General features: G+C 35.5%; 1 pseudogene; it reads left to right on the forward strand.

Moving 5' to 3' along the window:
• The first annotated feature begins 7,524 nt into the window (after window positions 1–7,524).
• Window positions 7,525–8,639, forward strand: LOC115702216 (uncharacterized; annotated as a pseudogene).
• Window positions 8,640–18,460: the final 9,821 nt, after the last annotated feature.

Genomic DNA, 18,460 nt, shown 5'->3' on the forward strand with positions numbered 1-18,460 from the left:
TAATTTATAATAAGGTATTTATGAAGTGAGTTATAACAAAATTAATTTGTAGAATAAATAATATTTGTATAAGAAATGAGTTACAGAAAAATAATTTTTAAAATTTTCAAAGTATGTAACTTAGGTGTTTAATAATGATTTATAAATTATTCTACAGTTTAGTGCATTAAAATAATTGAAGTTATAAATAAAAAATCAAATAATATTTTGAGTAAAAAATGCGATATTCATCGTTCCATTTTTCTTTATTACATTTTGATATATTTCAATTTATATATTAATATTCATTTTATATTAATAACAATTTATTTTATTATTATTAGTGAAATGAATCTTAAACTTTATTATTGAGTAAAGAATGGTTTATATACATGAACTAAGTAACAGAAATCTGTTACAAGAAACAGAAAAGAGCAAACAATATACAACTGGCTAAATAACAGAAATAACAGAAAGTATGTTCTCTGTAATATGCCCCCTCAAGATGAGCTATATATGTTGATGATGCTTATCTTGCTCAAGAGAAAGTTATGTTGAGTGGGAAAGAGAGCTTTGGTCATTATATCTGCGAGGTTGTGCCGAGAGGGAACGTGAATGAGCTTGAGTCAATTTTTGTTGACTTGGTCTCGCACAATATGGCAGTCTATGTCTATGTGTTTTGTTCTCTCGTGGAAAATAGCATTCTCGGAGATGTGTAAGGCAGCTTGATTATCACAGTAAACTGTTGCTGGTGTGGAGTGAGTAATGCCAAAGTCTTTGAGGATGTTGAATAGCCAGAGAAGTTCGCATGTTGTGTTTGCTAGAGAACGATATTCTGCTTCTGCAGAGGATTTGGACACGGTAGCTTGTTTCTTGGACTTCCAGGAGATGAGGGAGTTACCTAAGAAGATGCAATAGCCAGTAATAGAGCGTCTAGTGTCAGGACATGTGCCCCAGTCGGCATCGGTGAAGGCATGGAGTTGGTATTTATTCGAATTGGCAGGGATGCTTGAGCTGAATAAGAGACCTTGCCCTGGTGTACATTTAAGATATTGAAGGATTCTGTTAGCAGCCTTCATGTGGGGTTGTCGAGGATCACTGAGGAACTGGCTTAGGCGATTGACGGCATAGGTGATGTCAGGCCTAGTTATGGTAAAATATAGCAACTTCCCGATTAAGCTTCTGTATGAAGTAGGGTCAGAAATAGGTGGTCCAGTGTCTTTGCTAAGGGATGTATTGGCATCCATAGGAGTGGAAACGGCCGTTTTTCCAATGGAGGCAGAATCTGTGAGAATTTGAAGGGTGAAAGGCCTTTGGGAGACAGAAATTCTAGCCTTGGATCGGGCTATTTCTAATCCAAGAAAAAATCTAGGATAGCCGAGGTCTTTGAGATGAAACTTTGAGTGGAGAAAGGACTTGAATGCAGAAGCATCTTGGGCATTATTGCTCGCAATGATTATGTGATCGACATAAACAAGGAGTGCAAGGAAGGTTGTAGGGGATGTTTGAATGAACAAGGAGTGATCATTGGGAGATTGAGTAAAGCCAATGCTTAGGAGAGTAGAGTTGAGTTTGGCAAACCATTGTCGAGAAGATTGTTTTAATCCATAGAGGCTTTTATTGAGTTTACAAACGGCATTTGGGGGAAGTTCACCATCATGAATGTAGCCCTTTGGAAGTGACATGTACACATCTTCAGTTAGGTCTCCATGTAAGAAGGCATTGTTAATGTCCATTTGGTGTAAATCCCAATTGTTTATGGCACTGAGAGCAAAGAATAATTTCAGAGTATTGAACTTGGCCACGGGGGCAAAAGTTTCGAAGTAGTCAATGCCATGTTGTTGGTTATAACCTTTTGCTACTAAACGAGCTTTGAGTCTTTCAATTTCTCCTTTAGAGTTATATTTGATTTTGTATACCCATTTATTTCCAATGACATGGCAGCCAGGAGGGAGGGAAACGACTGTCCATGTATTGTTCTTTTATAAAGCATAGAACTCATTTTCCATAGCCTTGAGCCATTGAGAGAAAGTTTTGGCTTGACTGTATGAGGTTGGTTCAAGTTCTATGTATGCTTGAAGGATGGAATTTCTAAAGTTTTTATGAAGTTTGTGAAATGACATATATTTCTCAAGAGGGTGTGCAGTAGAATGTTGACACACATAATCTCTTAAATGTTGTGGTTGTTGAATTTGTCTGCCAATTTTGGTTTTGATGGGAGAGTTACTGGTGGCAGCAGGTGGTGGAATGTGTGCATCAGAGGGCTGTGGTGTAGGAGAGGCATTCAAAACAGAATCTGCTGCAGATGGTGTTGTTGCAGCAGGTGGTTGTATTGGACAAATGTTTGTAGTGCTGAGATGGAAGAAATGGTCCAGGTTATGAGTGGTAGAACCCTTGAGGGGAAAAATATTTTCATAAAAAATTACATCTCGTGAGTGAAATATGGTTTTAGTTGCTATATCAAGAAGTGTATAAGCTTTCATCCCTTGGGGATATCCAATGAAAATGGAAGCATTGGCCCGAGGGGAAAATTTATGTCTTTTGCTTGGTAAAGTTGAAGCATAAGCTAAGCAACCAAAAGTTCGTAAGTGATCATATGCAGGAGGCTTATGATAAAGTAATTCATGAGGTGTTTTGTGTTGTGTGTTTGGAGTAGGGGTTCTATTGATTAGATACACAGCAGTGTGTATGAAGTATGGCCAATAAACCAGTGCAAGAGATGACTGGAATGCTAGTGCTCTGGCAACATTTAGAATGTGTTGGTGTTTGCGCTCAACTACTGAGTTTTGTTGAGGTGTTTTCACACATGAGTTGTTAGTTTGAATCCCTTTTTGAGCAAAAAAGGAAGTCATATTGAGTTCTTTTACATTGTCACATCTAATAGCTTTAATATTAGTGGAAAATTGTGTTTGTATGAATTTGTAAAAATCTGGTATGACTTGTTGAGCTTGCATTTGGATCTTAACATGTATACCCAACAGAAACGGCTATGGTCATCTACTATTGTCAAAAAATATCGAAATCCTTCTATGCTATGTACATGAAAGGGGCCCCAAATGTCTAGATGGATAATATCAAAACTGGAGGCAGCAAAATGATTGTTAGAAATAAAAGGCAGCCTTTTTTGTTTAGCCATATGACAAATGTTGCATGGTGAATAATTATTGGGAGCTTTAACATGAAGCATTTTATTGATAAAAGATGTAGTAGACATAGAAGGGTGTCCAAGTCTAGCATGCCAAGAATGAACACTAAGACATGATTTATTACATTCAGATTTGGAAAAAGTATGAAGGGGAAGAACAGGTTGTTGCAGCAGAAAATAGAGATGTCCAACCCGTTTAGCAATCCCAATCTTCTTGTTCTAGGAACCCTGGAGAAGACAGCAAGTTTTTGTAAAGAAAGCACTGTTGGATTCATCATTTAGAAATGTAGGGACACTGAACAAATTGAATTGAAAATCAGGCACAAATAAGACACTGTGCAGAACCAGAGATGCAGAAAACCTGATGCTACCCGATTGGGAAATTTCGATTTGCATTCCAGTGGGTAATTTAATAGATGTAGCAATAGGATTGTTATGAATATGGTAAAAAAAATCTAAATTGCAACAAATATGATGTGTGGCACCACTGTCCACAACCCATAAAGATTTAGATAAGGAATTCTTACCAGAAATGTTGGATGCAAAGGCTTGAGATGCCTCAGTATTGGGAATAGTAGGTTGAAGTTTCTGGCTTAACAATGAGATTAAGGCTTGTATATCCTCTTGTTTAGTCAGATTTGCCAAGAGACATATGGAATCTGTTGAGGCAGAGGCTTGGTTGGCAGAAGGTTTGTTCTCAGTTTTCTTTTTGTCTCCATAGCCTGGTGGAAAACCAATCAAGAAAAAACATTTTTCTTTGAGGTGTCCAGGCTTGTGGCAGTTAGTACAGTAGGGTCTCATGCGTTTATTGCGCCCTTGATTTGCAGCAGCTGATGCAGATGGATTCTGTGCAACAGCTGAAGTAGAGGGATCATGTGCAGTGGCAATGAGAGATGTAATTTGGGGGTTTTTGAGTTTTCTCTGTCTTTCTTCATGGATAACCATGGAAAAGACTTTGGACAGAGAATGGAATGGTTCAATGAGTAAAATTTGTGCTCTAACAGGAAAAAAAGACTCATTTAGACCTGTTAGAAATTGTAGGACTTGTTCTTGGTTCAAGAAAGCAAGATTATCAATGGAGGCAGCACAAGTACAAGGAATTCTTGGACGAAGTTCTTGAATTTCATCCCACATGCATTTGAGTTTAGTGAAATAGGAACTTACAGTGTCATCACCTTGGTGTAAAGTGATTAGAGTCTCTCGGAGTTCGAATATTCGAGGTCCATTCCCTTGATCATATCGGGAGCTGAGTTCTTTCCACATTTCTGCAGCAGTGTCCAAGAACATGATGCTGCTCTTGATGTCTGGTGAAACGGAGTGTAATATCCAGGACATGACCATTTGATTGCAGCGGTTCCAATGATCGTGGAGTGGATCATCAGCTGGTGGTTCGGCCAAAGTTCCTTTGAGGAAACCTGTCTTGTTTCGGGCACCAACAGATAACTCGAAATTGCGGCGCCATGGTTGAAAGTTCTTGTCTGAAAGAGGAGGAGACACAAGGATCAGGCCAGGGTGATCTCCAGAGTTCAAGAAGTAAGGGCTTGAGCTGTCTTCATGAACAAGACGAACATGAACAAGAGGTTGTTGAGCAGTATGTTCTCCAGTGAGATTCGAAGCTGGAGGAATGATCGAAGGATTTTGTGGAGCATCTGGTATTGTCGAAGAGGTGTGTGGCAATGGAGTTTGGCCGGAGCTTCGGGAACCAGTAGCTCGAGTTCTCGCCATGGAAGGGGGAGAAGAAAACAAAGAGAATCAGAGAGAATTAGAGGAAACGTCTGATACCATATTAGTGAAATGAATCTTAAACTTTATTATTGAGTAAAGAATGGTTTATATACATGAACTAAGTAACAGAAATCTGTTACAAGAAACAGAAAAGAGCAAACAATATACAACTGGCTAAATAACAGAAATAAGAGAAAATATGTTCTCTGTAATAATTATGTTTCAATTTTTACAATATTAATAATAATAAGTGTAATTATTAATTAATCAAAATTCAATCATCCCATCTAATTTTTTTACACTTATAAATTAAACATAATCATCAAAATATCAAATTTTTAAATCATGATTTGAGAAGTTTAAATATACATATATTGTACACAAATATTTTGTAAAATTTAACTGTCCACACCATTCCATAAGAAGATAAAAGTATAAACTTCACAATTGCAACTTACAACTTATAAATCATGTGCAATCTATATAGTTTTTGTACCATTAACTAGTTTATGTATCATTTTAATTTGGTTTTAACTTTATTAAATTCTAACCTTAACAAAAAAATTATGAGAATTAGTGGTACACTCAATGTGAAATGAGCTGTGTAAAAATATATTTCATGTGGTCAATTGTATAAAATAATAGATATATATTTTAAAAATATTTTATCATGATTTTTTATTATGATAATAACTGAAAATTTGAAACTTACACCCTTATTATATAAGACGAACTTTTATTTTTTTTATGTCAAACTTTATTCAATAAATATACATTCTTTTTGTTTATTAAGTGCTAAAGTAAAAAGAATAAAAATTATTTTATTTTATTTTTCTCAAGCACTTTAATAAACAAATATGTAATATTCAAATATATATATATGAAACACATCTCAATAGGTATTTTTCATGAATAGTTACTAAACAAATATAATTATAAATATAAATTGGGTGTCTACACATTTAGTACCCTGTGTTTTATCTAAATACAAGTTTGGTACCCTGTATTTTAAAATTATACTTATTTGGTACCCTAAATTCAAATTTTTTTAATAAAATTTAATCAATACTATCAATCGTTTAAAATTTTATGAATTCTAAATTCTAATTTATTTATTTGATTACATATAACTGAGAATTGTTTGGTTAAATTAATAAAATTGTATTGATTAAATTTTATTTTAAGGTACCAAATATGTACAATTTAAATATATGAGGTACCAATTAATTAAGTATTATTGAAAACATAGGGTACCAAATATGTTTTTCATAAAAACATAAGGTACTAAATGAGTATATTCCCATATAAATTTTAGAAATATTAAATCATCAAATTTTGATTTAATGACGAATAATAAAAGAGAAATTTGAATTTTTATTCTTAGTTTAACTACTTAATTAAAAAAATATCAAAAAATATCTCTTTTTACAATATGTAAAAAATACATCCATGTTAAAATATTTAAACTAAACATTTACTTATCTTTTTTTGTTGCTAAAAAACATTTTTTTTTTAATTTTTTCTTTTTCAACCGATAGAACAATCTCAGCACATACGATGTAAAAATAATATATTTTTCTAATTAGATAGAAAAATTAAACATAAAAAATTAAATTTTTCTAATTTACCCATTCATATGTAATATACATTAAGAATTAAGAGTGAAGATCATATATATATTTATATACTAGATAAAAGTTACATGTTGCACTTATGGTTAGTTTATTATTTGGATGTTTTATTGATTTGTTTTTATTATAATTTCTAATTTCATATTAATTTAAATATGATGGTATTATCCGAATAAATAACAATGTCATATAATAAAACAATATATAAAATATGACATGGATACATAAAAATTGCAATAACCTAAAGTTCCAATAATATAGAATCTTGACCTTATATATATATTGACCAAATTAGTGTAAAAATTATATTCATTTGTAATTTAAAATTAAAAAGTGTAATACCTAAACTTCTAATTGATTCCCAGCAGTCAAAAGTAAAAATAAAGAGCTCCAACTTGTTCATGTGGTATAGACTCATCCTCCTGCAACATTTAATCAATCTCTCAAATAATTAAGGAGAAATAATTCAATGATAAATACTCCGAAACACATGTAGACTCGACAAACTAACTCATCATCATTCAACATAAATCATATTTGATAAATGGTAATAGTACATATAAATGGTGACAAGTTTATATAACAAAAGAATTCTAAAGCTCCAATGGAGAAATGATTGATCAATAAAAATATTGTCAATTGTACTTTTATTGTAATTAGATGGAGCAGGTACCCTTTATGTTTTAAGTTTTCTCAGGGCAACTGAGCTTCACAATCACAATATGCAGAGCTATTAAGTAAGCTCAGCAACGAGCTACTTGGTAAGATTCAATGAAGAAGTTATTGTCCAGATTTTGCTACATTAACAAAATTTACAAGCTTCAAGAGCCGCCTCATCAATTATCATCATTGTCCTTGTTGTTAAATATATTGTAAATATATTTGTCAGAATAGATATGATTCTTCATTTATTGCCTTCCGTTAAACATATATTCAGAATATTGCTTCCTAGTTTGTAGCCTAGAATCAACTGATATTGCTTCCTAGTTTGTAGCCTAGAGTCAAGCCTTTTATTAGGCATATACTTGTATATATTATGAGAAGATGAATGAGAATGGCACGGAGACATTTCATAATCTTACATGGTATCAGCTTGCACAGGGTCTTTGTTCTCTGTCTTCCGCTTGCCCTAGCTTTGTGTTCTTGCCCACTATCTTCATCTCCCTTTCTTCTCTTTGTTTTTCTTCTCTCAATGGCTTCAAACAAAACCTCTTTTCATCCGGCTCTTGCCGTATCGAACATCAAAAATCATGTTCCCATTGTTCTTGAAATGGAAAACGTTCAATATTCGACATGAGCAGAACTCTTCAAGATTCACGCACGATCAACCAAGGTGATTGATCATATCATTCCTCCGGCCAACGGCAAAGAGACGGTTCCTTCTACTGAGGAAGAGAAGGAGCTATGGTCAACTTTGGATGCCACGGTTCTTTCGTGGATTTATGCTACCATTTCTAATGACTTAATGCACCCCATTATTGAGCCCGACTCAACGGCTATGGAGGCTTGGGATAGATTGCGTGCATATATTCCAAGATAATCAACATTCTCGTGCCGTTGCCTTGGAACGAGAATTCTCGACCACTACTATGGAGAATTTCCCAAATGTTTCATCTTATTGTCAACGTCTCAAATCTCTAGCGGATCAATTGAAGAACGTTGGGGCTCCGGTGTCCGCTAGTAGACTGGTATTGCAATTGGTTGGGGGTCTTACAAAACCGTACCATGGAGTGGGTACGTTGATCCGTCAAAGCAACCCCCTTCCTCCTTTTTACAAGGCTCGCTCCATGCTCACTCTTGAGGAGGCCGGGATGGCTAAGGACGAAGCCACTGAGTCTGCTATGATAACTTCTTCGATTGATGATGGTTCCAACCAATCGAAGGGAAAAAATGGTGCGGAAAATTCTGGTGGTGGACGGCGCAAAACCGGAGGTGGTCAGAAGAATGCAGGTTCCGGTGGTGGCCGGAACTCGACCGGCAGTAAAGGCAGTGGCCGGGGGCAGTCTTCGAGTAGCCACGGTGGAACCACTCGTACTCCGCCATGGCAGCAGCCCCACCCATTTCCATGGGGATGGTATAATCCGACCTGGCCTATTCCTCCTTGTCCATTCCCAAATAAAGGATGGGCCAGGCCTAATACTCCTCAGCAACGCCAATGAGGTTTGCTCGGCCCAAGACCACCTCAGCATGCCTATGTGCATCAAGTAGCATCGGCTCATCCTCTTGAGCAGTCCGGTTCATATGCTCCTACGGATATCGAAGCGGCAATGCACACCATGTCTCTTCACCAACCCGACCCGTCATGGTACATGGATACCGGTGCTACATCTCACATGACTTCTTCTACCGGTAATCTCACGTCTTATTTTAATTTGAGCAATCATCCTCATAATAAAATTATTGTTCGTAATGGTCACACTATTCCAATTTTTGGCTATGGTCACACGAATTTATCTTCCCCGTGTCAATCCCTCTCTCTTAACCATGTTCTTCATGCTCCTAAACTAATTAAAAATCTCATTTCTGTTAGAAAGTTTACCAAGGATAATTGTAAAGACCGCTTAGTTTAATTTGGAAATTAGCTGATAATCACGTTTAATTATGAAATTATTTATAGCTATTTAAATAATTTATTATACTGTTATTATTGAATTCAGAGGTGCATTTTTATGTCATTTCGTAGTTTTCATATTTTTGCATTTCCGGTGCCCAATAACATGGAACTCGGTGTTTGGCTCAGTAAAATCACAACTTAGTATGTTAGTAGTTTGGGACGGTTTATTAGACATTGGGAATATCAGGAATGGCCGGGAATTTAGAATTTCCCAAAAATACCCCTTTAGTGTTATTTATGTTATTTTAATGAGGAGGGGCAAAATGGTCTTTTTGCCAAAATGATAATTTGTCCTTTAGTGGACTTAGTAAATGAATTTTATGTGTTTATTTTAATTATTTGCTGGCTGAAAGGATCGAAATTCTAGTTTATGCGAAGAAGAAAGCAGAGCATGAGTCAGCAGTGTAGTGATTATCTGATAGCGTAGTTAGTTTTTTTTACCTTACTCGGGGGCGAGTAAGAATCTAGTTTGGGGGAATTTTGTTAGGTTATATTTAGCCTATGTTTTGGGTCTGTAAAGTAAGCATTTTCTCGTCCATTGGTGTCTTTTGGAGCAGTTTTACGCTTGATTTTCATTGTTTCAGGTTCCTGGGGTGTCAAACTTCAAATTCAGTCAAATGGTGAAAAGACGGGACAATTTGGCAAAAAATTGGAAAATTTTGCTCGAGAAGCATCAGTAGTCGCGACCCTTTTTCATGGTCGCGACTCTGGTCGCGACTTCGAGATTTTGGCGGGACCGTGAATTTTCGAGGTTTGCCTGTAGTCGCGACTACGTACGGAAAACGTAGTTTTGACCTAATTTTGATTTTTCTTTCAATTGGAGGCACACCTCTCATCCCTATATAAGGAATACGACTCAGAAGGTCAACCTAAGCAGAAAAAGACCTAAAAAGTGGATGAAGGTGGAGAGGAAGCTATCTTGAAGACCCGGAGCGATATCACTTTCTAGTTTCTTTCTTTTACCCTTATTTCTTTCTTTTATGTTTAGTTTTGTTTCAGATTTAATCATGGATGTTTTCATTATTTTTATGAGCTAAATTTCCCATTAAGGGGTGATGATGAATGTTGTTTAAGTTTATGCCTAGTTAATAAATAATTGCCATTCCTCCATCTTGTTTGTGAATACTATCTATATTTGTGTTTAATTCCATGTGCAAGTTTGATCACCTTTTACATGTTTAATGATCTCAATTCGAAATTTGAAAAGTGAGAATTGAGAATGCTAAAATTGGATAGTCTAGGTTTTGATCTAAAACGAAAGTAGTTACATAGACTTAGTGACAATTAGATTATTGCTTAATGCTGATTTGATGTTGATTTCATTAAGAAGTTAATTAAAGAACATGAGATTTAGAACCTAAAAGATCTGAAAAGAGTTAGGTTAATTCATAATCTGTCATTCGTATTAAGATAAGGATAGCAATTAGGTATTAACATTGGTAACTTATTAACAGGATTCACCTCTCTAATCTCTCATCTTGATTAATCTTCGTATATGTTGGAAATTATTTTACCAGGATCTTAGATCTACTCACAAGTATGTTGATTAACACCCTAAATATGAACTTTCTAAAACGATGAAATAAACACATATAAAATTTAGGAAACCTTACATTGGGTGCAGCGGAATTAAATGACTCCTTCCGTTCAGATCTCTAACCCTTGTATCCTTTCTGTCGCAGAGTATTATCAAGATCTGAACCTGGATCTCTTTCTCTGAATCTTTATTGCTGAAACTCCTTTTGCTGAAAATCTTTCTTCACGATCTTCCTCACTATGATTGAGCTATTGCTTGCTGTGTGTGGGCACTACTCTAATCACTAAGGGGTTTCGAAATATTCAAGGAAGAAGAGAGAGAGAGAGTGGCGGCCAAGGTAGAGAGAGAGGCTCAGGTTTTTCTGAATGAAAAGTGTGTAATTTTCCTGAAGCCTTCACTACCTATTTATAGCATTCCACTAGGGTTAGGTTTGAATTATTTGGCATTAAAATAATGAAAATATCAGAGGTGAAACTCCTATAAAAGTGGCCGGCCATGGCTTATTGGATTTGGGCCTCACTTTTGCAATTTTGCAGTTTTATCACTTTTGTATCTGATTTTCTCAAAAACGCCAATTTTCTAATTCAACCATTTAAATGTCAATTCTAACTATTTAATAACTATAAATAATTATTAAATAATATTGTCATTTATCATATTTATTAATTGAACCATACAAAGTATCATAATTAACAAATATTCCCCTAATAACTCTTTCTTTACAATTTCGCCCTTACTTGAGAATTATAATTGATTAATCAAAACCAATTACATGAGTCTTACAAACAAAATTATCTCAACTAGTGCGGGGACCATGGGTCTATATAACCGAGCTTCCAATTAGGAGATCAAGAATTTATCACTAAAATTCACTAACTTATTAATTCTTCGTTGAATCCACGCATAGAACTTAGAATTGCACTCTCAGTATATAGAATGCTCTATATGTTCCACCATATAGACGCATCATTAGTTATCCATTGTTATAATCCTAATTTGATCAATGATCCTCTAAATGAATGATCTACACTGCAAAGGGATTAGATTAACATTACACCCTACTATGTATTTTATCCTTAAAACACTTGACCCCGTATAAATGATATTTCAGCTTATGTGAAATGAGTACTCCACCATTTATGTTCGTTTGGTCAAGCTCGAAGGAGATCATCCTTTGCTTACTATTCGCCAGATAGAAGCTATAGATTCCATGTTTATGTTAGCGCTCCCACTCAATTGCACTACCGTGTTCCCAAAATGTACGTATCACCCTGACCTAAAAGTAGGCTTAACTAACAAATCAAAGAAAACGAATAGCCTTTCAAGATTGAGCCTAATCATAACAGGATTAAGAGCATTTGATCTAGGATCAACTAGGCGATATTGACTTGAATAGATTTTACGGTAAGTTTAATTAAATCTAAGTCAAAGTTCTATATCGGTCCCTTCCGATGCATAGTCCATGCATCCAACCTGAGCTATACTTTAACCAATGTTCTGGAAAGAACATAGCATTTCTCCAAATGCAAGTAAACTCTTGTTGAAGATTATCATATCAGTAAAACCCTGTGTCTGATAAATCTAGGAAACTTTATTCACATAGTCATGTTTACTTTCCAAAGTGATGACAACACAATAAACAGGATCAAGTATGTGAAAAGGGTTTAAGATGAATTTATAAATCACATAGACAAGCAATTGATAGAATGAACCAAAACATACACAAATGAATGAAAAATACTTCTGTTTCTTTATTGATGTTGAATAAAATAGATTACATTGAAATGGAGTTTTATTTAGGGCATAAAACCCAACAAACTCCCACTTGCACTAATATAAAACTAATCAGTACATATCAATTAATCCTAAATTCTGACGGTGCTTTTCAAAGGCTGTCACGGCCAAGACTTTGGTAAATGGATCAGCTAGGTTGTCCTCTGTGTCAACTTTCTCAACTAGTACATCCCCTCTTGCCACGTATTCTCTGATAATGTGATACTTCCTTTCAATGGGTTTGCTTCTCTTGTGGCTTCGAGGTTCTTTACTGTTTGCTATTGCTCCATTGTTATCACAAAGTAGGACCAGAGGCTTTTCCATTCCAGGAACGACACCTATACTGGTGAAGAACTTTCTTAGCCAGACAAGTTCCTTAGCAGCTTCAGCTGCATCCATGTATTCAGCTTCCATAGTTGAGTCCGATATCGTGGTTTGTTTTGCACTTCTCCAAACCACTGCTCCACCCCCAAGAGTAAACACCATCCCAGATTTAGATTTGCTGTCTTCAAGACTTGCCTGGAAATCTGAATCAGTGTAGCCTATGGGATTTATGCACCACCCTTGTAGACTAACACAAGATTCCTTGTACTCTTTAAGTATTTCAGAATATACTTAACTGCATTCCAATGTTCATGTCCTGGATTAGACTGATACCTGCTCACGATTCCCATTGCATAACAGATGTCAGGTCTAGTGCATAACATTGCATACATTAGACTTCCAACTGCAGAGGCATAGGGAATTTTTGCCATGTCCTTTATCTCTTGAGGATCAGTCGGAGATTGTACCTTAGATAGACGAATACCATATCTAGAAGGCATGTTTGCGCGATTGGTGTTATTCATGGAGAATCTCTCTAAGACTTTGTCTATGTAGGTTGTTTGAGAGAGAGCAAGAGATCTGTTCTTCCGGTTTCTGATAATCTGAATACCAAGAACGTAGGTTGCTTCACCCAAATCTTTCATATCAAATTGAGTGTTGAGCCATTCTTTGATGTGAGTCATTTTCTTGACATTGTTTCCAATAATCAAAATGTCATCAACATAAAGGACCAGGAATACTACTATTTGGTCTTCCTTGAGTTGGTAAACACAAGGTTCATCTTCATTCTGAAGAAAGCCGTAGGTCTTAATGATTTCATCAAACCTTTTGTTCCATGAGCGAGAAGCTTGCTTAAGTCCATAGATAGACCTATTTAATTTGCAAACTTTCTTTTCCTGCCCAGGAAGAACATAACCTCTGGTTGCTCCATATATATGGTTTCTTCAAGTACCCCATTAAGGAAGGCAGTCTTGACATCCATTTGCCAGATTTCATAATCGAAAGCAGCAGCTATGGAGAGAAGAATTCGGATGGATTTGAGCATGGCAACAGGACTAAAAGTTTCCTCATAGTCAACGCCTTCTCTTTGGGTATAACCCTTGGCTACAAGTCTAGCTTTAAAAGTTTCGACTTCGCCTCCAGCTCCTCTTTTCTTCTTGTAAACCCACTTGCATCCTATCGGATGATAGTCGTCAGGTGCGTCTACATATTCCCAGACTATGTTCTTTTTCATGGAATCCATTTCTGAATCCATGCCGGCCGACCATCGTTTCCGTTGCGGACTAGCCATTGCCTGTTTATAGGTTAATGGATCGTCATCAATACCGTCACTTACGACCATATTGATTTCACCATCCAAGCAATAACGAGCTAGTTTTGTTGAAACCCTCCCACTACGACGAGGTGCGGTGATCTTCTGAACAGAAACTTTAGTAGTAGATTTCTCAGTTTGTTCAACTGAGGGAGTAGGATTATCCTCTTCACGTGTGGAGGAGGACGGAACATTGGAAGGACTTAAATCTGATAGCAATTCCTCTAGAACAACTTTACTTTTCGGTTTGTTGTCTTTAATATAGTTCTCTTCAAGGAAAGTAGCATTTGTAGAAACAAACACTTTGTTATCCTTGTGACTATAAAATAGTCCACCCCTAGTCTCTTTAGAATTTCCGAAAAACATGCATACTTCAGTACGTGATTCAAGTTTGCCTTCTTTCTTTCTTAAGACATGAGCAGGGCACCCCCAAATTCTGTAATGGCGTAAACTAGGTGTACGACAATTCCAAAGTTCAACGGGTGTCTTAGGGACTGCTTTAGATGGAACAACATTTAAAATGTCATTTGCCATCTGAATAGCATATCCCCAGAAGGACGTAGACAGAGTTGAATAACTCAACATAGACCTAACCATTTCTAAAAGACTGTGATTTCTTCTTTCTACAACTCCATTTTGTTGTGGAGTGCCTGGGGCAGTGTATTGGGATTCAATTCCAAGTTCAATTAAATGATCGTTGAACTGGATATCCATATATCCTCCACCCCTATCAGTTCGCAAGATCTTTAATGATTTACCTAATTGGTTTTGGGCCAAAGCATTAAATTCTTGAAACTTTTCAAACGTTTCAGATTTCTTTTGCATTAGGTAAAGAAAACTATATCTAGAGAAATCGTCAATGAAAGTGACAAAATACTCATAACCACCTGGGGCTTTGACATTCAAAGGTCCGCAGACATCGGAATGCACTAAACCTAGGGGCATTTTGGCATGCTCTCCCTTTGCAGAGAAAGAACGTTTAGTCATTTTTCCTTCTAGGCAGGACTCGCATACTGGCAGTTCACCTAAGATGACATTTTTCAGTGGACCGCCTTTGGTTAGCCTATTGAGTCTATCAAAGCCTATATGACCTAAACGTAAATGCCATAGATAAGTTTGATCATCATTATCAATCTCTTTTCTTTGGAGGTTTCTAGGTTTAGCTACCTTGAAAAGTTCACTACTTAGTGAGATTTGAGTATTCGGTCTTAAAACATAAAGCCCTTGTTCCATTGTAGCAACACATATTTGAAATCCATTACGAGAAATTGTACAGTTTGTACTCGAAAAATTCAATATATAAGATTGTGTTTGCAAACATGAGACACTAATCAAGTTTCTACTAAAGTTTTGAATAAATAAAACATTTTCTAAAATGAAAAATCTTTGTTGAAACTTGATGCGGTCTTTTCCTCTAGCTTTGACCGACACTAACTCGCCATTGCAAACTTTAAGCTTTAACTCTCCTGGAAGCAGATTTTCCCAAGTTTCAAGCAACTGCAGTGAAGAACATACATGGTTAGTAGACCCAGAATCTGTTGGAATTTATTTTACCAGGATCTTAGATCTACTCACAAGTATGTTTATTAATATCCTAAATAAGAACTTTCTAAAACGATAAATTAAACACATATAAAGTTTAAGAAACCTTACATTGGGTGCAGCGGAATAATATGACTCCTTCCGTTCAGATATCTAGCCCTTGATTCCTTTCTGTAGCAGAGCATTATCAATATCTGAACCTAGATCTCTTTCTCTAAATCTTTGATGCTGAAACTCCTTTTTGCTGAAAGTCTTTCTTCACGATCTTCCTCACTATGATTGAGGTATCACTTGCTGTGTGTGGGCACTACTCATACACTAAGGATTTCGAAATTTAAGAGAGAAGAAAGAGAGAAAGGAGTGGTCGGCCAGATAAAGAGAGAGAAGGCTCAGGTTTTTCTGAATCAGAAGTGTCAGAAGAAAAGTGTGTAAATTCCCTGAAGCCTTCACTATCTATTTATAGCATTCCACTAGGGTTAGGTTTGAATTATTTGGCATTAAAATAATGAAAATATCAGAGGTAAATTCCTATAAGAGTGGCCGGCCCTATATATGTGGATTTGGGCCTCACTTTTTGCAATTTTGCAGTTTTATCTTTTCTGCATCTGATTTTCTCAAAAACGTCAATTTTCAAATTTAACCATTTAAATGCTAATTCTAACTATTTACTAACTATAAATAATTATTAAATAATATTGTCATTTATCATATTTATTCATTGAACCATACAAAGTATCATAATTAACAATTATGCCCCTAAAACTCTTTCTTTTCAATTTTGCCCTTACTTAGTGAAAATTTCACAAATAGACATAGTCTAATTTGAGAATTACAATTGATTAATCAAAACCAATTATATGAGTCTTACAAGCAATATTATCTCAACTATTGGGGGGACCATGGGTCTATATAACCGAGCTTCCAATAAGTAGATCAAGAATTTATTACTAAAATTCACTAACTTATTAATTCTTCGTTGAATCCACGCATAGAACTTAGAATTGCACTCTCAGTTATATAGAATGCTCTATATGTTCCACGATATACACATCATTAGTTATCCATTGTTATAATCCTAATTTGATCACTGATCCTCTATATGAATGATCTACATTGTAAAGGGATTAAATTACCGTTACACCCTACAATGTATTTATTCCTTAAAACACTTGACCCCGTATAAATGATATTTCAGCTTATGTGAAATGAGTACTCCACCATTTATGTTCGTTTGGTCAAGCTCGAAGGAGATCATCCTTTGCTTACTATTCACCAGATAGAAGCTATAGATTCCATGTTTATGCTAGCGCTCCCACTCAATTGCACTACCGTGTTCCCAAAATGTACGTATCACCCTGACCTAAAAGTAGGCTTAACTAACAAATCAAAGAACACGAATAGCCTTTCAAGATTGAACCTAATCGTAACAGGATTAAGAACATTTGATCTAGGATCAACTTGGCGATATTAACTTGAATAGATTTTACGGTAAATTTAATTAAATCTAAGTCAAAGTTCAATATCGGTCCCTTCCGATGCATACTCCATGCATCCAACCTCAGCTTTACTTTAACCAATGTTCTGGAAAGAACATAGCACTTCTCCAAATGCAAGTAAACTCTGTTGTAGATTATCATATCAGTAAAACCCTATGTCTGATAAATCTAGGAAACTTTATTCACATAGTCATGTTTACTTTCCAATGTGTTGACGGCACAATAAACAGGATCAAGTATGTGAAAAGGGTTTCAGATGAATTTACACATTATGTACATATAATCATGAAATAAATCATGTGAACCATGCAACATTAAATGTTATTTTTGATCTACATTAATAAGTAAATCTGATTATATTGAAATGAGTTTTATTTAGGGCATAAAACGCAACAAACTCCCACTTGCACTAATATAAAACAAAAAGTGTGTTTCAAATAATCTCAACACCTTGATATGCAAATCAAGTGTAGTAGTAGTAAACTCCTCGTAATAGGATCTGAAAGGTTGAATTAACCACAACCTTTCCTCCACTACTACTCTTCCTTTAATCACAAAATCATTGATAATGTGAAATTCCTCTCTATATGTGTACTCTTCTTGGGATAGTGGATTTTATACCTTTGGCAACTACTTCTTGGTTATTCAGGAAGTGACACAAGTAGTAAAGGCAATTTGGAATGGTGCCAAAAATGTATAGAACTTTCCTTAGACTGAATAAGTACGTTTCCTGCAACTTTAACATTTAGTCCCTATCTGGTACAGCTAGAGACTTCAGATAGGTTTTTACACTTCTCCAAAATCACTATTCCACCCCCAGAGTAATCACCATCTTATCAGAATGATTTACTAGCACAAAGGCAAATTTTGAAATCTGATATGGTGTAGTCTAAGAGTTTTAAACACACCCTCATAGACTAACATATAGTTCCTCTTCTTAATCTTAGGATTTACTTGATTGTCTTCCAATGTTCTTCTCCTGGATTAATCTGATACCTACTCATTACTCCCACTCAACAGCAGGTGTCTGGTCTAAGGCATACAAAAGCATATCTAAGACCTCTCACTGTTGATTTAGGAAATTCTTTCATGGCTTTATCTTTTCTGGAATAGTTGAGACTTTTCCTTAAATAAATAAAATCTATGTCTAAGAAGTTGTGAAGCTTCTATAGATTGCCATTAGAAAGAAAATGCTTTAGCATCTTACTAAAGTAAGTTGCTTGCATTAGAGTAAGTAATTACCAGGTATACCACAAGCAATAGGTTTAGATAAACTCAAACCTATAATACTAGGAACAGGAAGTTTGTTAAGTCCATTGAATAGACTTATAAACGAAAATTTCCTTTTATGTCCTTGTAATAGAAAACTTTAGGTTATTCCA

This window comes from Cannabis sativa, chromosome 1 (genome assembly GCF_029168945.1).
Source record: "Cannabis sativa cultivar Pink pepper isolate KNU-18-1 chromosome 1, ASM2916894v1, whole genome shotgun sequence".
Taxonomy (NCBI): domain Eukaryota; kingdom Viridiplantae; phylum Streptophyta; class Magnoliopsida; order Rosales; family Cannabaceae; genus Cannabis; species Cannabis sativa.